The 24,726-nt window shown below is 34.4% G+C and overlaps 1 protein-coding gene across 1 annotated transcript in view; it reads right to left on the bottom strand.

Annotated features, from left to right (window-relative positions):
* Nucleotides 1-24,726, bottom strand: part of GPC5 (glypican 5) — a 1,441,555-nt gene that overhangs the window by 441,696 nt on the left and 975,133 nt on the right. The gene's annotated exons all lie outside the window — the stretch shown is intronic.

A 24,726-nucleotide genomic window follows, 5' to 3' on the forward strand; every position in this document is an offset into this window, starting at 1 on the left:
AAGTAATACGTGGATAATCATTGCAATATATCAAATAGTATGAAATATATCAAGCTAACTGGGAAAGCCCCTCTCTTCATGCATGCGTAGGCACGTGTGCTCATACACACACATACACACCTTATTTTTACATAAAAAGGAGTGTACTTTGTGGATTTTTTCTTATCTTGTCCTTCTCCTTAAAGTCATGTCTTGACAGTTGCTCTGTGGCAGTATTTAAAGCTCTGTGGCATTTATTTTAAAGGCTGTACCATAAATGTATCATAATTTATTATGTTCTTACTGATGGGAAACTAGGTTGTTTTCCATTTCATAGTGTAGACAGTACAGAATATACAATTCTGCAGTGAACATCTTGTGCATACACCCTGGTCGTAATGTGTGACTGTTGCTCTAGGATAGATTCTTGGAAACAAAATCCTAGGTCAAAGGGTATGCACATGTGAAATCTGAATACAGTGCTAAATTTTCCTTCACAAGTGCTTTACTTATACAGCTTCTGCTTGTTTCTATTTTACATATTATCATTCACAACAGATACTATTAATGTTTTTGATGATGGTCAACTATATGGATTAAAATGATACATTAGTGCATACTGAAGTCATTTAAATATTAGTATGGCATGGCACCTTTTAAGTCTTGGAAATTTCTATAATTCTTGCTCACTGAACTACCAATACTTAATCTTCATTCATTTTTTCATTGAGTTTCTGCCATGGTTACCTTGGTTGTGATTCTATGTCTACTACATTTATTAAAAATATTTTAATTGTTCTTTGTATTTTTATAAGTATATTTTAGCATTGAAGGATATTTAATTTTTGTTTAATCAAATCTGTCAATATTGCCTTCTGGGGTTTCTTGCCTAGAAAGATCTTCCCTATCAAATATTATAAAATTATTTTCCACTAATATTTCTTACTTTTTAAATATATTTGTTTAATTTTAGCTCTTGACTTAATCTGAAATGCACATATGATTCTATACTGTGTGAATGTGTGCAGTATAAGGAAAGGGTTTAAGTTTATCAAAATTATTTATTAACATTTCAATTAATTTATAAAGAGCATTCAAAACATCATTTATTGAGCAAACCTTTGACAGTAAATTTCCAGTTTTATCACAAACTATGTATCTGATGAAGACTGGTAATCTAATGTGTACTTCATAGATCCATTATTTTCATTCATGTATATGGCACACTGTTTCTTTTATTATAGGTTGATGTACTTTGGGGTGATTTTATAAGATAATACCACCATCATTGTACTGGTTTTTCAAAACCACCTTGATTATTCAAAATATGCAATCAGTTCATATTTCATTAAAAAATCTTTGGCTGTTGATTGGTATCACATTGAACATATAGAAAAATATGTGTGTGTATATATATGTGTGTGTGTGTATATATATACACATAGTATATATATATATGTATATATATAGTGGATAGCAGGAGCTAAAACACTTTATCAGATGCCAATCACTTGCTCACTAGGCCTAAGATGCTATCCTGTCATTGCACAAATATAAATTGAATACAGAGAGTTATAGATTACTTAAATATATAAAACATAATGCTATATATAATATATAAATATATAAAACATAATGCTAATAAACTTCTTGTGGAAAGGATAATTGAGTGAGTTAAGTCCCATTGTCTTCTACATATTATATTGTCTCAATGTAACAAGCTACAGGGGAACACAAATTAGGATAAAAAGTTGATTGAGCATGAAAGAAGAAGAAAGGAAGTCTGTTACTTAAATATTACTCAAATATTTAATGGCATAATAGATCCAGCTACTCAATGGAAATTCTCAAACTACTTGGCTTGGACAGATAAAGTCCCCGTGCCAATTTACCCTCTCCTATGACCGTTCTTGGAGGCCTGTTAACAATATTTAACATTTTTCACTCTTCTATTTCTAAATGAGTAGACACAAGTTTTCTTACAGATATTCTGCAACCATTAACAATGTGATTGGCTATGAGTAACTGTAATCCTGATGAACAGCAGCATCAATGGCTCTATAGTGAATGCAGCTAAGAGGAATATAGCTAGGAACAGGCACAGCACCACCCAGCCCACAGTAGCTGCCATATAGGTTCATGGTTCATCAGGTAATAGCAAATCTCACCAGTCTGGAGGTCACCTCCTGGCTAAGATAACTGGGAATATCAACTCTATAGTGTTAGATGTTATTATTTATATAACTTCAGTAGATATCTAATCTACATTATTACCGGGTTCTTGAGAAGGATTTCGTTAGTTTTCTCATGGCATAGAAATGTACTTCTATTTTTTCTTTCAAATTTGACTTCTTCAACTAATTAAAAAATAAGTATCATATCTCTCATGGTATTATTTTGTGTTTTGTGCATTCGTGTATTTTTCAAATATTTTAATACATGATATGATGTCCGGATACATAGTTAGCTACTCTCTTCTGTTTGAACTTAAAACAAGATAGTGGACATCAAAAACATGGAGTCCATAACTAGACACAGTATCCCTAATTAGCTAGTGTATTATTCTGTTTTCACACTGCTATAAAGAGCTCCCTCAGACTAGGTAATTTATTAAGAGTTTTAACTGACTCATAGTTCCACACAACTGGAGAGGCCTCAGGAAAATTACAATCATGCCGGAAGACAGAGGAGCAACAAGCACCTTCTTCACAAGGTGGCGGGAGAGAGAGAATGAGGGTGGAACTGCCACACACTTTTAAACTATCAGATCTCATGAGAACTCACTATCATGTGAACAGCATGGGGGAAACGACTCCCATGATCAAATCACCTCCTATCAGGTTGCTCCCTTAACACATGGAGGTTAAAATTTGAGGTGAATTTGGGTGGGGACACAAAGCCAAACCATATCAGCTAGAAGCTAGCTTGGTGTTGGTTGGCCAGCATGGGTTCCTACCCTTTACTTTGTCCACTGTATGCCCAGCCTATTCTCCTTTCTTTGACATAGTATGAAGAGATCCCTGAGGCAGAACTTGGCTAGTATGTTCTTGTTCCTACTAAACAATCCCATTGGCTGGTCACAGGTGAGTACACAGGTGAACACCTGACTCAGGACACTTGCCTTAGAGAAATTAAGTTCATGAATCCAAACTTATCCAAATAGATTATTTTCAGAAACATGGAATTGAAAACTAAAATGCGAGAGACAATTTGATTAACGTCAATGGCAGAAATGAAAGATCTTATAAAACTAGGCCTAGATGAAGTCACATTGATACGGTTTGGCTCTGTGTCCCCATTCAAATCTCATCTCAAATTGTAATCCCCACATGTGCAGGGAGGAGACTGGATCATGGGGGTGGTTTCCCCTTTGCTGGTTCTTTTGATAATGAGTGACTTTTCACAAGATCTGGCTGTTTAGTGTCTGGCACCTGCCCTACTCTCCTGCCACCATGTAAGATATGCCCTGTTCCTCCTTTGCCATCCATCATGATTCTAAGTTTCCTGAGGCCTCTCCAGCCATGCAGAACTGTGAGTCAATTAAACTTCTTTGGTTTATAAATTACTCAGTCTCAGAGAGTATCTTTATAGCAGTGTGACAACAAACTAAGACACACATGTAATTCAAAGCTGTAGGTATGAAGAAACCAAAGAAGGGAATAGAGTGGTTCTGCAGAGAAAAGCTGGAAAAGGAAAGAGACTTGAAGAAAGAGGAGCTATCTGCCTCTGAGGGCTGTGAGGTAAAGATGGAACCTTGACTCTTGCCTTTTCATTTGACCATGGACTAAACATATTTTGTGGCTTGGATGAAATGAAAATGTTTTGGGTTTTGTCCATGGAAAGACATAAGCTTCACCTTTGTCCCATCAATAAAGTCCTTTGTTATTTGAACTGCCTTGACAGGACTTTTCTTCTCCATAATTGCATTATGAATGTGTAATTCAGGCATTATGAAAGTAGAGAGAGGTGGCCACTGATTTTGTTTGCGAATATCATAGAATATTTCCTTGAGAAGTTAGCATTTGTGCTGGTTCTTGAAGAGTAACACAAATTGATAAAGCCATGGAGGGAATAATTCCATGCAGGGAGAAATAATGAAAGACTCTGGAATAGCCAGCAATTGGTAAAGAAAGAGCTGATGACATTAGTTTCCTTAGATAGCCAAATCCAGTTAAATTCCTGCTAGCATTGGACAATGAGCATGTGGTTTTGTTCAAAGACTAGAAAAAATAAGGGGACAAGGCCTATGGATGTCTAGAGAAAGACCTCCAGCTACAGCGAATGGTATGAAATTCTGCCCTGAGGCAGAACTTGGCTGCTATTAGAGAACTACCAGAAATCGAGTGAACAAGGGGAAGCATGGTTGGAAATGAGATCAGATAGAGCTTGATAGCCAGAGCATCTCAGTTCTGTAGTCCAACCTCAGAACCTGGGCTTTATGATGATAAACTCAAGAAACCATGGAAGATTTTTGTGCAGGGAAATGATAGGATATGAATTTTGACAGAATAATTTTAAAATGCTCTTCAATAAATCATAAAACCATAATGACTACTTTAAATTTACCAAAGACAGCTCCAAGTGTGTAAAAATCATGCAATCTTAACATCTTGCTTAGTTGACACACAAGCTGCTGAATAATGAGATCAGTGGACATACTGGATATCCTTCAAGGAATCCACATCCCTTTCTCTATATGAAAATTTTAGTATTAATTTACTAGCAAATAATATGACATTATATTCTGTAGCAAAGACCTAAAGCAAAGAAAAAATACATTTTTTTCAGGTTAAGTAAAATCTAACATAAGTGAATCAAACAATAAAAGATAGACTGTCAGCCACAAAAAATGCACAAAATAATGCCTAAGTCTTATTGTTAAATAAAAATATGAGCAAATTCATATATTTTGATAATCAAGCTACAGAGGTAAAGGATTATACAGATGCTCTATTTTAAAAGGGCAGGAGGATCTCTGAAGGCCAGGAGTTCAAGGTTACAGTATGCTACATTTGCATCACTGCATTCTAGCCTAGGTGACAGAGTAAGACTCTGTTTCTAAAAATAAAAATATTTAATTTTCTGTTCAGTTCTTAGTTCACAGGTTTGTGTTTTAGTGTTATGTGGTATAATAGCTATTAAATATTTAAATTAGGACACTAATTGCCAACATGTATGGTCACTACACAGAAGGAGCAGACATTCTTTCAGAAATCAGTTAGACATGCAGATTGGCTGAAATGTTATTCTTCTAAGTATGATTGCAAGCAAAATTCCCCCACTAAATAGCAATGAATTTATTTTTAGGGCTGGTCATGTAGTTTAGTAACAGCATCTTCATAAAAAGTTTTCAAATTATTTTTTAGCAATTAGAATAATTAAGTTTTAATATGTTTCTCTGAAAAATCATACACAGAACAGAATCAAAAACTGAAAGACCTTCTTGTTTATCCAGCCAAGTTTATTTAATTTTATACAGCAGGGAATGAAAGCCTGTAGAATCAAATGAATTGTGCAACTTCACAATGCACTGCATAGAAAGGAATTTTTGCATTTTCTAAATGGAACAGAAGGGTTCAAGTAAGCATATTTATAATTCACTCTCTATGTCAGAATTCTGGGGGAGAATTTAAATAAGGGCATTTATAATAAGAAAACTCGGAGCAGATCCTTTAACTTGGTAGTATTATTTAATCCTTCATCTGGTTTTCAATATAAGCAATCATGTTAGTATCCAAGACAATAATTAAATTCAATTAATTATGAGCCATATCAAGTGCTTTGCTAAGATTAATGAACATTACATTTGGGCTTTCTCTTTATAGACCAATCTTTTACTTGCCTAAAATACATTAAAATTATTTTCCTAAACTTCTATTACTTTTCAATAGTTATTATCTTTATCTTGCTCATTCATAGTTTTCTCTTTAAATTCATTACATTATAAAATCAGACTAATCAAATAATCATTACTCACATTTTTTATGTCTTAATATTTTATATCTGATTTTTCTCTACTTTTCCTCAGGTCTTTAAAAGAATTTTATTTAAGAATAATTTGCATTTTCCAAATGCAGAGCAATGCTATGCACCAATTTGTATAGCTACATATAAGAATGAGACATTATTTATTCAATTTTGTTTATGAATAATAGATAAAAAGCGTTATTGTGATACATGTCTCAAAAGGTTGTATCAAGAGAATAAACTCAGCAATTCTTATTACACACTTGGGCTTAGTACCTAAAAAAGAAATAAATAATGACTATATTTGAAATAATAGCCTCTTTAATGAAGGAGTTGACTTCATATCTCAAACACAAAATCACATTAGAAAAATATAGAGAATATCTTGTCGAGGCTACCAATGGGCCATTTTATCAGTTAATGGTTAAAAACAACTTGGTTGGCTTTTCCTTTAAAGAAAGGAATGAAGCCATTCAAAGAAGTCATTAACAGTAATTTTACAATAATTCTTCCTCTTTCACACATAATTTGGATTATGCATCTTTGTTAATAAATTTTTACTCTTGTATATCAGCCTAGACAGATGAAAGAAATGTTGATGAATTTTCTATGTCTCCCTGTTTCAATGTGAGTCAAAGAGCTGATTTAGCATCACACTCACAGAAAAATAGCTTAATTCAATTGCTATTGGATATTTGCCCGTAAACTAAAATTTTACCTTATAGAGAATTTCAAAAGCACAACTTTTAGCTTCAAATTTATTATACAAACCTTAACTAGAAAATGGGTAGTAGAAGTTACTACTAATTAGATTTTTTAAAAAAATCTTCAAAGAGATGAATAACGGCCACTAAATGCTTCTCAGTGTCCAGTAATTGAGAAGCTATCTGTATTAAAATTTTATTCTTCAAGAATACTTATCAGGAGACAGGAGGGTGAACTCTCTCCAATATGTGACTGGATTTTATATTCACCTGACTGCTTATCATATTGAGTACTCTGAAATTTATGTGGCTTTATGTAATGAGAATTATTGAGATACTTGTTTCTGAGATTGGGAAAACTATTACTTTACTTGCTTACGTACTTTTGAGTAAACATGATATGAGTTAACTCATATACTTTTATGCTGTGAGGGGGCCCTATGTGTTAGATTTCTCATCCAACCGACCTATCCTAATGACCTCCACATAGTGGAGCAGAGCGGCTCATATTAAATACAGAAAAATCTCTCATGAACTGAGACTCGCTGTCTGTTTTCCCAGTTGTAAAATGATCTCCAAGTTGATACAGCTCTACATATATTTTTGTAGTGGGAGAAAATTTCTCATTGCTTTAATAAATACAGAAAGGATTAAAATAGGAAATGTAGGAGGAATTAATGGGTTAGCACAGACATTGTTTTGAAATGGATTAGGTCATGGGATCCAAAATTGGAGTTTCACAGAAAATAGCAATGAACGCAAAATGTAACTGTACATGCATCTCTCCTGGTGGTTGCCTTGATTATAATGACCTTCTTCATCTTAATTATATACAATAAAAAAGACCCATTTATGTGAAATAAAATCAAATGTATGGTAGAATAATTCACAGTCAAGTTAGTTCCCATTTGGGAAATGTAAAGTGGATTTGCATGCCATCAGTGCAGAACACAAAGGGTGAACAGTAGGTTAAATAGAAATAACGAACTTATATACGCAAATATTTCCTAGGTAAAGAGACCTGGGATATACTTTCATCATAATCTATATAAATCTGTCTGTTCTCTATCAATCTATTTTGTGTGTTTACACTTAATTCCATCTGCTCTCTCTGATACTTGGAAGGATACAACAGAAGAATAAGGGAAGGTAGGTCAAATCTAAAACACCAGAAATCTTCAGCCACCTTCTTCTTAACTATTTGTGCCTAACTTTCCAATAAACATGTGATTACAGAGCACATGTAAATGTAGACTTTTTTTCCCCAGTGGTTGAATAGACTCCATAAATACTCAAAAAAGAGATGAGAGTCTAGAGATTTTAAACACTAGTTTCATATTACTTCTTTCATATCCCTAGTCAGTTATCATAAATAAGAAATAATGTAGAATATTAGGAGCTTTAAATATGTGCACAAGGACAAGACAGCCTTGAAAAGAATTCACTCCTTTTTATTTAAATTTCACTTATCTGACTTTGCAGACTCAATGTTCGTGTTAAGGAAGAATGTGAAAATTTTGAATATAAGAATTCTGAATATTAAAATAGGTTCCGTCTTTACACTTAAAGGTCCAGCAAGTCCCCTAATAAGGACATTTCATTCAATATTATTTAGTTATCACAATGATGACAAAAAAAATTGTTGATTCCCAGTTGGGGCCACTGCCTGTGTTGTTTGCACTTCTCCCCACGTCTGCATGGGTTTTCTACATGTACTCTGGTTTCCTCCCCCATTCCAAAGATGTGCACTTTAAGTTAATTGGTGTGTCTGCATCGTCCCAGTTGTAGCGAGTGGGAGGAGCGTGGGAGGAGCATGTGAGTGTGTCCTTGATGGATAGCGTCCTCTCCGGGGCTGGTTTTTGCCTGGTGTCCTGAGCTGCTGGGAGACCCATGCCCCTGAACTGGATGGAATTAGCGGGTAAATAATTATCTTGTTTTTATTATTCTTTCTTAAATGCATGTATAGCTCACATCATTTCAATGTTTAAATTTAGAAGTGTTTTTGTCTTTATTTAGAAGTGTAGTGATATTTTTTAACCAGAAATATACCATAGGAATTTAACTTGCCAATGGCAAAATCGGTTTCCTTATACATTGTTTTCCTTAAACTCCCAGTTTCCAAGAACCTATTGACAATATTAGTGAGGATTGTCTATACATTTATAGTATATTATCTTCAATGTACTTTTAAAGTGCCACCTTAATAAAGAATTTAAGATGATCATACTTAGGGGTAATATATTTATCCCTATTAAACAACTTCTGTTGAGTTATCCTGGGGAAATGTTGGTTTAGTAGAAAAAACACTGGACTCTGTCAAAGACTGGCTTCAGTTCCCAGTTCCAGTATGCCAAGACCCCAGGAAAGATACTCAGTTTAGGCCTCAGTTTCTTTCTATAAATTAGGAATAAGAATGTAATCCATTTCCCAGTTGCTGTGAATGATTGTTTATTAACCAAATGTTTGTTCAAGGTCTTAATTTGTATTGGAATTTAAAAATTAATAACTTTTTATTTTATAAATGTAAGGAATATTATGCACTCACTTTGTGCAAGGCATTCTGCTGGATATAGAGTTCAATTATCTTGCCTTTGTCCAATTTTGTTTATGAAAATGAGCTTTGGATCATTGGGCAGATGGTCCTAAGATTTTCTTCCTTCAATTGTTTTTCAACAACTTTTTATTGAGCACTTCTGTGCTTGGCACTGTTTCTAGTTTCTGGGGACACAGGGGTCAACATGACTAACAATGTCCATACTCTTGGCAACACATTTATCTTCAACTGTTTGAAATTAACAGTAAAACAATCACAAAACATGAGTGTACATCAAAAGGTAAAAAATAAGATAACTAAAAAAGGAGGATAAAGGGGGAAAGATTAGCTACTCTGAAAATGTATTTTCTGTTTAACTTCCTTTTTAGTAATTTCTTATAATTGAAATCACTCACATTTCAAATATAAAGAAATTTATAGAACATTATGAATACTGGACAAGTTAATAACACAGTTAAATGAATAAACATCTATTTGGAAAACTCATATGTAATACAATACTGCTAACTAATTTATTTTTGACGAACAGAATTTCAAATACCTTTTATTTCTGAGAGAAAATGAAATATTTTTTCCAATACAGAAAGTTGCTAATCTATGTATTTGTGTTTGTTTCTTTTGAAGAAATTATTAGTTCTATGAATAGTCCCTTTATCATTAAGCAAAATAATGTAAAATCAGCAATAAGGAGAACGTTTATGCTATCTCTATTAGCATTTGTATTACACATTTGCAGTTTGATAGGAATCTGCGTATTCTCTTTTGCTCACTTATAAAGAAGAAATGAATAAATATCATGTAATCTTATAACAATGGCTTTAGAATGCCTTAACATAGCGGTCCCCAACCTTTTTGGCACAAGGGACCAGTTTCATAGAAGACAATTTTTCCACAGACTGTGTTGGGGGATGGTTTGGGATAAAACTGTTCCACCTCAGATCATCAGGCATTAGATTCTCATCAGGAGCACACAACCTAGATCCCTCACATGCGCAGTTTACAATAGGGTTTGTGTTCCCATAAGAATCTAATGCCACTGCTGATCTGACAGGAGACGGAGCTCAGGTGATAATGCTGCCTAGCTGTTTACCTCCTGCGGTGTGGACCAGTTCCAGTTGACGGCCATGGTTTGGGGATCCCTGGTTTAACATGCTAATGAGTTCCAAGTTGCTTTTATAGTACTTAATGTATAGTTTGAAAAACTACATATGTTTTAAATTGCTTTAAGGTAGTTTATGTAGCCATTAAATCCTTCAACATCCACCATTAATATTTCAGCCATCCAATACCATTTTTTTTGGCATCTTGTCTTAAACTTTGCAAACTTGATAAAGCATAGAAATGTATTAGGCAAAGCTGAATATGAGAATATAGCATAGCACTTCTACATTGAAATAAAAAATTTGAGTTGTAGCTACAATTGTCTATTGATTTGAAAATAATGAGTTAAAATTTAATGTACTTAACATTCTCAGGTAATCATTCGAAAGATCTGAGAAGGCATGAGTAAATTCTTCTGCAGAGAAAAACAAGCAGAGCTATGCTGCTGCAAAGAGGAATAAATCTCCAAACTTGCGTTGAGTGGGGGAAAAGCATGAAGAGAGCTTCTATTCCCCCTATGAGTCATCTATGGCACAAATAAGATATTCCAAATGAGCACAATTAACTCAAGGATAGCTCTTAACTGACTTCAAAATTCTTACAGATTTGTCAAGAGCTTCTAACCGACTTTTAGAAGCCTTTTGGCTTCCACTTTGACTCAACAACAAACAAGCCACAAGCCTAAACAAATGGAAAATACAAAGACAAGCAAACACGCACAAAAACATTAGCTTCAATATTCTTGGATATTATACTGACAATCCTAAGGCGCAAAAGGGGCCAAGATCATAAAGAAAACATATGTTTACCCAAAACATATATTACCATTACGTTATAAAATACTAATGTGGCTCAAAAGTATCTCAGAAACCTGTAGACTAGGAATATGAAGAATGCTTAGACTCACATGTTGATTGCTTTGTGGAAAAAAAAAAAAGAGGTTCTATGTCTCTGCTTATTTACAAGTTTGTTATTATTGTTAGAAAACAATAAAATTCAAGTGTATACACGCTATTTTGTGATTTTGTTTGCCCAAACTCACTGCTATTAATAAATGATGGTTGATCTCAATATTAAGGAGGTAGGATCCAAATAAAATATTATCTAATACCACCTAATTTAAATTCTGGGTACAATCATAGCTAGTCAACCAATTATGCTTTCCAACTTCACTCCTACTCAACAAAGTAGAAGGGGGGTATAATTCCTTTTCCCGTGAACAAGGAATTAACTAGTTCAATTGCTTTCAATAGGGTCCTTCTGATGGCTTAGTAAAAGCAATTAAATATTATTAAGAACTCTTTTTCTTTTAGCAAACAGAGCGTTCAAATTATTCTTCCCACAAACCTAGGAAGCCTACCATTGCAAACTAAGCAAGATGTCATTTTAAGCCTTTTACCTCTTGACAAAGGAGGAGTATGCAACCAGAGCATTGGAGCAAACACGCTGTGTTTTTATACATGGCAATGTAATGTATTTTTAGTGTAGAGACTCTCCTTCTCAATTAATGCTCAGGTAATTAAAGGCAAAATGTTGGTATCTCCAGTAAAAGTCACCATAATCACATCAACTTTCAATTCTTTTGGATTTCTGTAAGAATTTCATAATGAAATAACTTCCAGAAAGCTTGCTGTATATTTCTACTCTTTTAGACTTTCTCTTTTGAATTTTAATTTCACTGTTCAAAAGTTAAGTACAATTTTTGTAGGACACCAAAATAATCTCTGTGAAATAAATATATGGCTTCAAATTTTTCTATGTTTATGAATTTCATACAAATTTTTATCCCTGAAATAATTAAATATTGAAATTTGATGTGAATTATTATATTGCTGGATAGTAATCCATGGTGATTTTACTGAAGTAAATAAATTAGTGAAAGGAAGTACAAGTATAATATATTTTGATTTCTAATATAGTATGTAGTCATTTTGATTAACTCTTCATTACTTATGTAATATACATCTGCACAGGAAAGGTCATAGTACTATGCACCCAGGAGATATAAAGACTTCTATCATTTCCATAAAGAACTTAAGTATTATGGAAAAGACTAACATACGTTATTTATTTTTCCTTCAATTTCCTCAAAAAATAATTTTTAGGGCAAAGAAGAATTAGGAAACAAAAAAAATAGTCAGTGTGTAAATTATTGGCCAATTCAATAGTCTACTATACAGGTCTGTCACTGGAAGCTCCATTTTGGGAAAAGAAATATTTCATGGTTTTATATCACTGTATTTCCTAAATCACATTACAGGGGTGTTTTGAAATCAAAGGCAACAACTTCCATCTGCTCAGAATATACCTAGGATATCTCCCTGTCCCAAGGGAAAAAAAAATATTAAGACTCATCCCAAGAACTGATAACCTCTTTTTATTAATATACTATATACAAAAGTTCAGTCAACATTTTATTGTCAAGCATTTATAAGTTTGAAATATAGAAAGGAACATGAATCTGGCACAGTTATCTATTTTGAAGATTAATTAACCAAATTATATAAAAGATATTTCTGAACCCTTACTAGCAGAATCAAAACAATTGTGATGTAAGACAACATGATAACTGCCGCAGGAAATATATACTTGAGTGCTTTGTGAATTTTAAAAGGCAGGAGAGATAACTTCTTATTGCAGAGTAAAAGGGAGTTTCATGGCTGTCATGGCGTTTAGGTTAGATCTTTAAGAACACTACAATTTGGATATATGGAAAGGGTATGAGAAAATTTTAGGATATGGAACAACATAAGCAAAATAATAGAGTTTGAAAAAGCAAATGGATTTTCATAGGATGCCCTGATTAGTGCCATATGGCATGGATAAGTATAAATAATGAGATACAATGTTCTTGGATTAGCAGGTAAATCATTAAGTGCTACATATACATATGGATGAGATCTTCCCCTCTGTTGCTGTTTTGTAGTGTTGCTACTGTTTTTAAGTTCTAACAAAAAGGGGACTTTTTAGACTATGCATGTCTCTAGATACTTTGGAGCATATTTTCATTGTGGTTTTATCAAACGCAACTTGGTCATACACCATTAATTGACATTAGTGCTGCTTTATGCGTTATCTCATTTAGGGTCCAGAATCTCACTGATAATGTTAAGAAGACTGCTTCAACACCAATTCTCCCACTCCAGTCCTTTTTAAAATGGACTCTGTAGCAAGAGGCAATTCACAAAGAAAAATAGCAAGCCACGCATCTCCCACAGGCCAGGGCTGACTGCAAATCTGAATGATCTTTTTCATAAATTCCACCAATATCTGACCACAAACTGAGTTATGAAAGCCTAGAGTCACTCAACCACAAATAATTTTCTACTACCCACTAGGAGTGAGTGAACTGCTATGTTAAATACTCCTGGGAAAACAAGTATTCAGTGTGATGACTGCACTGAAATAACTTAGATTTTTAGTTGCAGAAATGAGACACAGGCACACAGAATTAAATAACAGTAAGTGAGGAAACATGCTTAGGTAAATATATGATAGATACAAATAAGTCTTAAGGAGCAGCAGTTTTTAAACTGGGACTCCCCCAGACTCTATGGGTAATAACTTGCTTATCATGAATCTGTGCTCAGTATTGCAATATGCCTAATGAGAAATGCACATGATCCCTTCCTTTTGCCTGGAATCCCATGAATCCAATGTAGCAACATTCTTCATCATTACAGGAACAACAGGCCTTTGCATCACAGTTTTAATTTGTGTGTGTGTATTTGTGTGTTAGGGAGTGGGGTGGCTGGAGGCAATTAGGTAGAGTAAGAGGCAATTGAGCCTTTACTTGAGGAATGATCTGGAAGGAGAAAGTTGGGTAAACTAATGTCTAAGGTCCCTTCTAGATTTGATTTGTATGAAGGGACTATCCAGGATAATCTCTATGAGATCAGATAGTCCTCTCGTAGATCACTGTCCAATAGCACTTAATAATGGTCTCTACTATTATACTCATCAGAGTTTACATTTTAATTATTTTAAGCATCTATATTTCATCTCACTAAAACTTTGTGAGTTTTATAGTAGGTGTCCTAATTTATTCATCTCTGTAACCTCAGCCTACAGTATACTCAGCACACACAGATCTCGTGTGAAATCAATACAAGTTTGTGAAACAAGTAAAAATGTGGGACCAAATCATGAAGCATATTGAATGTGAATGGTTAGACTCTTATCCATAAAGTCTTTGGGGTGGAAGTTAGGCTTGAGCAGAGCTCTAGTTTAGAAAGAGTAATCAGGTAATATCATGAAACAGGCTGGGGAAGGAAGTAAAGAATGGAAGAGGTAAATGAGAGGCTACCGGAAGTGTAGCAGGCAGACAGGGAGGATCAAGGTTAGGATGGAAAGGTGGGGGAGAGAAAGAGAGATTATAGCAGTAGATTCAGCTGGATTTGGTGATTTCCTGAGTATGCAGTCAAGGACAGACTGACCCGAAGTAAAATATTTGAGTTTTTGGAACTGCAACTATGGTGGTACCATTAACAGGAATAGAAAAAAAGAAGTTTTATTTGATGAAACAATTTTAGTTTTGGACATATGGATTTTGAGGAACATTTGATATATTTAGGTGGATATATTTGTAGTAGAGTAAGAATCAATTGAGATTTAACTTAAGGAGTGAGTTTAGCAGAGAGTTGAAAATGCCAGAGAAAATACATGAAAGTGAAAAGTACAGCTGTGATAAACAAAGAATATTATTCTAAACATCTAAAGAAAAGAGAGGAAGAGATTGGGAGATGCAGAAGTAGTGAGTAAAATTTCAAAGTATTGTGTTATTGTTGTTTTAAACAAACCGAGTGGAATAATTTTTTAAAATAAATTAATCCTGTTTTTAGCTTTTTCTAATTCTTGCATCAGGCCACCTTGTAGAACTCTGAAGGAAAAGTTGACATATCAAAATACAGCGGTAATCGAAAACTTGTTATCCAGACACAGCCTGCATTTTAAGATTTCCTATTCCCCTGCAATCAGATCCTCACTCTTCCCTGAACAACTAGCTGAAATGGTGACATACAAAGACATGGTAATCTGCCTGTATATTTTGATATAGTACATTATATTTTTATACAGTACCTATTATGGTACCTTATATCAACTGCAGGATAATAGAATAATATCTTTCAACCATCTGAGATGTACACAAAAATGAAATTTTGTAGGTAAGAAATATTCTTAGGGCTTCATTACAACAAGGACAAAGGAACGACTTGCTGTTTCCGCCCCAATAAGTAAACAACTTGTAAGCTGTCACTTCTGTCCTTACAAGAACAAAGAAAAATGAACAAGCAGAAAATCAGTGACTTTTTTTTTATTTCCTCAGAGAACTGAGATTGCAGAGGAAACCACCACCATGAAATTTAGAGGGAGAGGCGGATTCACGGAGTTACAGCAGAGATTTGCTTACCTGGAGCAGAAGCTACTGAAATCATACAAAGATAGAAACATACTGCATTAGTCCGTTTTCACGCTGTTAATAAAGACACACTTGAGCCTAGGTGTCTTTTAATAATTTATAAAGAAAAAGTAGTTTATTGGATTTACAGTTCAACGTGGCTGGGAAGGCCTCAGAATCATGGCAGAAGAAGAAAGGCATGTCTTCCACGGCGGCCGGCAAGAGAGAATTCGAGAGTCCAGTGAGAGGTGTTTCCCCTTACAAAACCATCAGATCTCAGGAGAGGTATTCACCACCACAAGAACAGTATAGGGGAACCCCACTCCCACCCCACCCCCCGATTCAATTATCTCCCACAGGGCCCCTCCCACAACACGTGGGAATTAATGAGGACTATAATTCAAGATGAGATCTGGGTGGGGACTCAGTCAAACCATATCACATGTATAAGGTAATTTTGAGAAATCGCTAGAGGTTCAGTGGGACAAGCATGAGAGTGAGAAACTCCTGCTAGAAATCTACATTTCTGTGGTTTCATCTCCAGGTACATCACCAAGTGCTACCATTGAAGATCCAAGAAAGATCCCCTCTTGGCAAAAGCACTTGGAGGGAAACAGTACCACAAATACTGTGAAATATGCCCAGAGTTTTCCATAGCAAAGTCCTCCTCTCTAGGGGAAGAGACTTTATTAGAGCCTTTTCTCAGCTGGAGAAAGACATTGCTCCCATCAGACTATTCAAATCTTCCTGTCTTACCAAAGTGGGATAAGGAGCTACACAAAGTTCTGGACTATTCACAGTCCAGAGAAAGAGGCCCTCTAAAAGGGCGATTTTATTATAAGATTATAGAATGCTTAGCTTCCCACCCCTAGGCCTCGAAGGCATGTGAAAGGCAAGATAACAACACAGTCCAAAGAGTCAAGGTAACTACCAAAATTACAATAAATAGCTAATGCATGTGGGGCTTAACACCTAAGTGATGGGTTGATAGGTGCGACAAGCTACCATGGCACATGTTTACCTATGTAACAAGGCTGCACACCCTGCATGTGTATCATGGAACTTAAAATAAAAATTTTTTAAAAGTCATTAAGAACAAAAAAAACCACAAAAAACAAAAACAAAATCAGATTGAGATATAACTCAAGTGTTGGACTCATGAGGTAAGGAACATAAAATAATGGTGGCTAATATGTTAAAAGCACTAATGCAAAAAGCAAACATGACATAAAAGCACATATGAGTAATGTAAGAAAAGAGACGGAAACTCTAAGAAAGAATCAAAAGGAAATGCTACACATAAACACTGTGACAGAAATAACGCCTTTCATGACTTTACAAGCAGATTGAATGTAAACGAGGAAAGAATCAGTGACCTTGACTTAAGTCAGTAGAAACTTCCCAAACCAAATGCAAACAGATAAGTTAACGGAAAACAAAAACAAACTATAAAACCAAAAGAACAGAATATCCAAGAACTGGGGGATAATTTCAGATAGTATAACATGTATAATTCAAACACAAGAGCAAAAAAGAAACAACAGAATGAAATATTTGAAGTCAGAATGGCTGAGATTTCTCCAAAATTAATTCTAGATATCAATCCACAGATACAGAAAGCTCAGAGAACACTCAACAGGATGAATACCAAAAAGAAGCTAATAAAGCAAAATACAAAAAAAAAGGAAACAAACACCTACACATATTATATTCAAACTGCAGAAAACCAAAAACACAGAGAAAATCTTGAAAGAAGCCAGTGCAGAGGGAACACCTTACTGATATACTAAGGATGAGAAAACAGTGGACTCCCGTTAAAAACCATGCATGTAAGAAGAGGATAAAGGGAAATACGTGCACCACTGAAAAAGGGAAAACAAAAACCCACACAAACCAGCCTAGATTTCTGTATCTACTGAAATTTTCCTGTAAAAGTGAATGCAAAATAAAAACTTTCTAAGACAAAATGCCAAAAGAAGTTATTTAAAGGGAAAAAAAGTATATAGGTCAGAAACTCCAATCTACATAAGGAAGAGTGTTGAAGACAGAATAAAGGTTTAACAACATGTTCTATGTTTCCTTTTTAAATGTACCTAGAAGACAAATGTTTAAAATAATAATAAAAACAATGTATTTGGTAACTATAGCATAGGGATAAGGAAAATAAATGACAACAGTGCTATAAGAAACAAAAGGGAGGAATTGGGAATAGTCTGTTATAAGAAATCTACACCACATGTGAAGTGTTATCGTGTTATTTGAATGTGGAGTTAAATTAGTTGAACATTTATATCGGAAAGTCTAGGACAACCATAAAAATAATTTTTAAAATTTATAATTGATATGCTAAGAGAGACGATAAAGTTGGATCACATAAGATGCTACATTAAAATCAGAGAAGACATAAAAGGAGAGAATGTAACAATTGTAGAATAGTTTTGAATATGTTAGATATTAAATGAACTATATCAATAATTTCTTTAAATACTAATGGTTTAATACACCAATTAAAGGAGAGAGATTATTAAGTAAATTTGTAAAAGGCCCAATCATATATTTTCTCCAAGAAACATACTTTAACTATAAAGACTCTGATGGTTAAAATTAAATACACTAAAATTTTAACCCAATAAATAACATGGTTGCAATAAATGACATAGTCATTATAAAATAATTCCTGCAAAACAATGACATTTGTCTACTTTTTAAAAGAGTTAAGGAAAAATTTGGATTATAAAGTTAAAATTATATCCATAAACTATTTAAAATCTATTAAATGGATTTTATTGTAGAAGTATACAAAGAAGATAAAATTGTTCTCTTAAAGAACTATATACATATAATAAAAGATATTTTCTCTTTTAATTTGTTTAAAACATGGAAAGAAGTAACTTTCATGACATGAAATATTTTGAAGAAGATGTGTATAGATGACATGAGTATTATATATCTTAGTTTGTGCTGCTATCACAAGTACCATAGACTGGGTGATTCATGAAAAACAGAAGTTTAGTTTTCATAGTGCTAGAGGCTGGGGTCTGAGATCAGGCTTCCAGCACAGTTGGGCTCTGGTAATGACCCTCTTTCATATTGCAGAATGTCAACTTCTTGTCTTATCCTTCCATGGGAGAAAGGCAGCTAAAGTGCTCTCTGGGGTCTTTTTTTTTCATTAGGGCACTAACCCCATTCATGATAGCACTACCTTCATTACATAAGTGCCTCTCAAAGCCTTTGTTTCCCTGACTATCACTTTAGGAGTTAAGACTTCAAGATAATGAATTTTGAAAGGACGCAAATATTCAGTCCACAACAATACGTACGCATGCACAAAATATGTATAGATGAAAAATAAATGAACAATTTTGGTAGGCTTTCAATTGCGTATGTAAACATAATAATATACTATATATCCTTAGATGATTGAATCTTTGGAGGTCCTAAATCTCACTCGGTGCTTCATGTCATCCCCCTGTCATTCAGCATGGCTGGATACCTCCAGGGATGGGAAACTCACTTCAGGAAGTAACCCACTGACGTTTGGAAACTGAATACTACAAAATTATTCCTGGCAGACATCTGAGAAGATAACAAGGAGGACAGAAAACCTCTACTGCATACATTTTTTGAATACCAACAAAATTCATCTGAATTAAAGAATATAACAAGATAAAAAATCTCAAGAAAAAAATACATTTTAATTGAAATTATAAAAACAGGTTTTGAAATGTTTATTTTCGGTTTAGGGGTGCATGTGAAAGTTTGTTACATAGGTAAACACATGTCATGGGCGTGTGTTGTACATATTATTTCATCACTCAGCTATTAAGTCCAGTAACCAACAGTTACCTTTTCTGCTCCTCTCCCTCCTCCCACTCTCCCTCATCAAGTAGACCCCAGTGTCTGTTGCTTCCTTCTTTGTGTTTGTAAGTTTTTTTTTTTTTTTCTTTTAGACAGAGTATCACTCTTGTCACCAGGCTGCAGTGCAATGGTGCGATCTCAGGGCAATGCAATCCCTGCCTTCTGGGTTCAAGTGATTCTCCTGCTTCAGCCTCCTGAGTAGCTGGGATTACAGGAGTGAGCCAACATGCCCAATAATTTTGAATTTTTAGTAGAGACAGAGTTTCACCATGTTGACCAGGCTGGTCTCAAACTCCTGTGCTCAGGTGATCTGCCTGCCTTGTCCTCCCAAAGTGCTGGGATTACAGGTGTGAGCTACTGTACAGGGCCTGTGTTCCTAAGTTCTTATTACTTAGCTGCCATTTATAAGTGAGAACGTGTGCTATTTGGTTTTCTGTTCCTGTATTATTATTATTATTTTTTTAAAGGATAATGATCTCCAGCTCCAACTGTATTTCTCCAAGACATGATCTCATTCTTTTTTATGGCCGCATAGTATTCCGTGGTGTATATGTACCACATCCTCTCTATATAGTCTGTCACTGATGGGCTTTTAGATTGATTCCATATCTTTGCAATTGTGAATAGTGCTGCAGTGAACATTCACATGCATGTGTCTCTATGGTGGAATGATTTATATTCCTCTGGGAATCTGCCCAGTAACAACAGGATTGCTGGGTTAAATGACAGTTATGCTTTTAGCTCTTTGAGGAATCGCCAATCTGCTTTCCACAATGGTTGAAATAATTTACACTCCCATCAACAATGTGTAAGTGTTCCCTTTTTTCTGCAAGCTCACAATAATCTGTTATTTTTTGATGTTTCAATAATAGCCATTCTGACTGGTGTGAGATGGCATCTCATTTTGGTTTTGATTTGCATTTTTCCAATGATCAGTGATACTGTGCTTTTTTTATATATGCTTATCGGCCACATGTATGTCTTCTTCTGAGCAGTGTCTGTTCCTGTCCTTTGCCCACTTTTTAATGGGGTTGTTCCTCCTGTAAACTTGTTTAAGTTCCTTACAAATATTGGATATTAGGCCTTTGTCAGATACATAGTTAGAAAATATTTTCTCCTCTTCTGTAGGTTGCCTGTTTACTCTGTTCATAGTTTCTTTTGCTGTGTAGAAGTTCTTAGGGTGAATTAGATCCCACTTGTCAATTTCTGCTTTTGTTGCAATTGCTTTGGTTGTCTTTGTCATGATATTTTCACCTATTCTTGTGTCCAGGATGGTATTGCCTAGGTTGTCTTCTAGGGTTTTTATAGTTTTGGGTTTTACATTTAAGTCTTTAATCCATCTTGAGTTGATTTTTGTGTATGTTGTAAGGAAGGGGTCCAGCTACAACCTTCTGCATATTGCCAGACAGTTCTCTCAACATTTATTGAATAGGGAGCCTTTTCCCCATTGCTTAAAAAACAGCTTTATCTCATCAAACCATAGACACCCCTCCCAAAAGTCTCCCATGGGCCATGAGAGCAGGTTAAGAATTACGGTTTGAATTTTGAAAGTGTTAAGTTATTTTCTGGGATTTAGAAAAACAAGTAATTGTCTGTTTAGAAATCAGATTTGTAAAAGTATGACAGCTGCTAAACTAGAACATACTTGCCTTAGTTTTTTCCCTTTTTGGTGCTTAGTTCTACTCTCTGATATAGAACAGGGCACATATCTGCTTTCTCACAGGCAAAAGTTTCATAAGTATATTTTTTATTGAAATTATATAACTTTTTCCTTGTATGAAGTCAATAAAGCAGGGGTGATAAGATCATTTATAGCCTCATTGTCTCCAAAATCCAGCTATTCCTGCCATCTGCGTGGGGCTTTGCTGTGAGACATCTTCTCTGACCTACATCTTTCCAGACACGACCTTCTAGAAAGTGATAATCAGTAGCCTTGGATTCTATTTGTTCCCCAAAAGGATTTTTGGTGGCCTCTTAAATAAGGAAGCCAGAAGAAAATTGACCAATTTTACTAGAGAAAGTATTTGCAAAGGTTATGAATAAATGCAGTATCAGATATTAAAGTAAAAATTAGAATATATATAATTCATATAAAGAATCCAGAAGATGGATATCATAATGCTAGTAGCAAATAAATGGATCTTTAGTATAACATTTCAACTACAAAACAGAGCCTTTGGAATATTCTGTCATACTTGAAAAGGATCATAATGATGAACATAAAGTCTGAAGGTATTCAGCATCAAAGTTCTCAGGCAAGATGAAATACAAAAGGTTAGGTTTCAGTCACATAAAAAATTTCAAATCATCTTATATTTTGAGCAAATTGCTGTGTGAAATTTATTATTGTAGCCTATTACTCATAATAGTATAATCTGTGTTCACAGTTGGACTGTATCTTAATGGACAATCATATCTCATTACTGGTAAAAATTCAAAACTAATAGAATTGTGATGTACCCTTTGTACCAGTGAAATTATTATTTATAGTTGCAAAAGTGGCAATTAAAAATATGGATTGGAGAATTGATATTAATGCAAAATGTATTTTTTTCTCTGTTTAATAAATACTGAAATAATTCTATTAATGAGGAGATTTTTCTAAATGTGATTTGTGATGCCTCTATAGTAATTCAAGGAAGCCAATAATCTTATTTATACAAAGGAAATTAAAAAGTCAAAAAAGTACCTGAATAAAATAAATGAACATTAATTTCTTGTATAATTTCATAATTTTATCTCTACACTTTGAAGTGAAACAATATAATAATTTAAATCCAATTCCAATTCTCAGATTTAAAAATAAAATTAATCTACACATTGATTATGTGACTAATTGAACCAAAGCCCTCCATATATGCCAGGTTTTTCTAAAAAATAGACTCTGATACACTAATATATACTGATATGCTACCGATACACTAATTTTAAAATAAAACTTATTAGTTAGTTATATATACTTGATAAAACACATATTCATCTTCTGAAAAACTTCTTTTTTTTCTCTTTTTGGCCACACATACATATGCATTAAAAAGTGAGTGAGGGCAAGAAAAACATATGATAAATACAAAGAATCACAGAACCAAAAAGGAAATGTAAGTAAACATCACGACTAGGATCATAAATACATAGAAATGTCTGTAGTAACCCAGTGCAGAGGGGTAAAAAGCACCAGGTGTTTAAACTTGCTTGACCACAAACCAATAAAAGGCAGCTGCTCCTTTGCTGCAGCCGATTATGTCATGCAGAAAAGTGAGACACACAAATGTCTCCATCACCCTCATGCTGGTTCATTGTTTATCTTTGTAGAAATCAGCTTATGTTTTTGAAAAAAAATCCTTAGTGGATCAATACCCTGCAGACTAAACAAAACGTGCCGACAAGCTGTATCTTTTTTTTAGAGGCTGATGGTTTACCACCTCTAATCCAGACAAGTCCATGGCTCATATAACTCACTTTCCTAATATAAATCTTCTGGGACTAATACTAGTAGCATTATCTTCATCAGCTATCATAAGATCTGACACAAAATAATCTTTCTTCAGTTTAAGACCAATTTCATATGCCTTCAGGACAAACTATCACATTAGACTCGTGGTTTACACTGTAAATTATTTTTTTCTCTTTCTTGACCACCTATGGTCATTTAAACAAATCCCTTGAATCAAGACAAAATTCTAATAAAGTTGTAAAATGGTGATAAGATTATCATTTGGTTCCTACTTTAAACATATTACCATAATGCCAGTTTTATTTGGCAAACTGGTAGAAATTACAAGCAGAAACTTTCTGGATTACAGAATTTTACCTGTTTAGCAACCAACTTGTAGTTCATGCTTTTTAGATACACTTTCTTAAATGTAAGGACTGAAAAACCAAACAAGATAAATACTATTTTACATTTCTGTAAAAATGTAGGATTATCATGTTGACAATAACATCAGTGTGTTCATACATTGATGGCCTCATTGACTGTCCTGCTTGTCTTTATATTTAGTGGTTCCAAACTGGTTTGCTCTTTGAAGTTATCTGTCTGTTAATTAGGCTTTTCTCTTCCACAGTGTCCCTACTAGTAGTTAGCAGTGTGGAACTCTGAATGTGGAGAAACACCCCCTCACCAAGTTTTCATTTTGTTTTTGGTACACATTTTCTGTGAGCTAGGGCTACTGGTAGTACGTTTATTAGATCAATATCTAAAAAAGAATAAGTAGATTCTAAAGAGAGCTAGAATGTTTCTAAATAGGAGTCCTTGTTTCTGTGATACATGATGCATTTTTGAAGAGAATTGATCTGGTTCCATTGTGTGAAAGGTGTGTGCCTCCCCAGTCTCTCCAGCACGCTAACTGAGACCCACGAAGGAAGCAGGTCCTAGTAGAAACAGGACACATCTTGGAGGAAGACTGTTTTGAGAACTCATTGTTCCAAAGGGTGTGATCTTAGGTATATCACTTTATCTCTCTGATAGTTTTGAAATATCATCCTTCCAAAGTGTATCACTCTTTCTCTTTGAATCTGTTTCCTCAGCTATAAATAAAACTAAGACTTTTGTACAGTATAAATGTGGTCATGTACTTGAAACAACCAGCACATTCCTTGCACTTAGCTACCATTAAATCAGTATCGGTGTTGTCATTATTTGCTGACTATGTGTATTATGAACAAGATAAGAAAGAGAAGTGCAGTGTCTGGCTGCTTTCTGTCACTGACATCTAGACTGGTGTTTTGCTGTAGAAATAAACAGCTTCACAGAACATCAGCATCGGACAAGTTAATTCTGGTTGATCAAGACAAAACCAGCAGTACCCCATAACCATTTTTGAACACAGAAAAAAAACATACTTTTCTTAAAAATCAAAAAATTAACCAAACATCTCCCTGTCCTGGTTAATATGAAAGACTGTAACTCCTTACCAATTATGGTTTGGTTTCATCCTAGTCTTGCCCCTTCTCAACAAAGCTTATTAAAATGCTCAGTCAAGATATTACTTCTGCTTCCTGACAGTACCCAATCCACAGCAAAGATCTGCTTCTCCAGATACTCCCCCAAATCACCTAATGTGAGCCCAAATCTTCTAAGTCTCCCTACTATCATCTTATGGATATACTCCATGGTTCCTCATGGTATGTATTATTTGTCATTGCAATGAACAATACATCCAACC

The sequence above is a fragment of the Piliocolobus tephrosceles genome, chromosome X, assembly GCF_002776525.5.
Source record: "Piliocolobus tephrosceles isolate RC106 chromosome X, ASM277652v3, whole genome shotgun sequence".
Lineage (NCBI taxonomy): Eukaryota > Metazoa > Chordata > Mammalia > Primates > Cercopithecidae > Piliocolobus > Piliocolobus tephrosceles.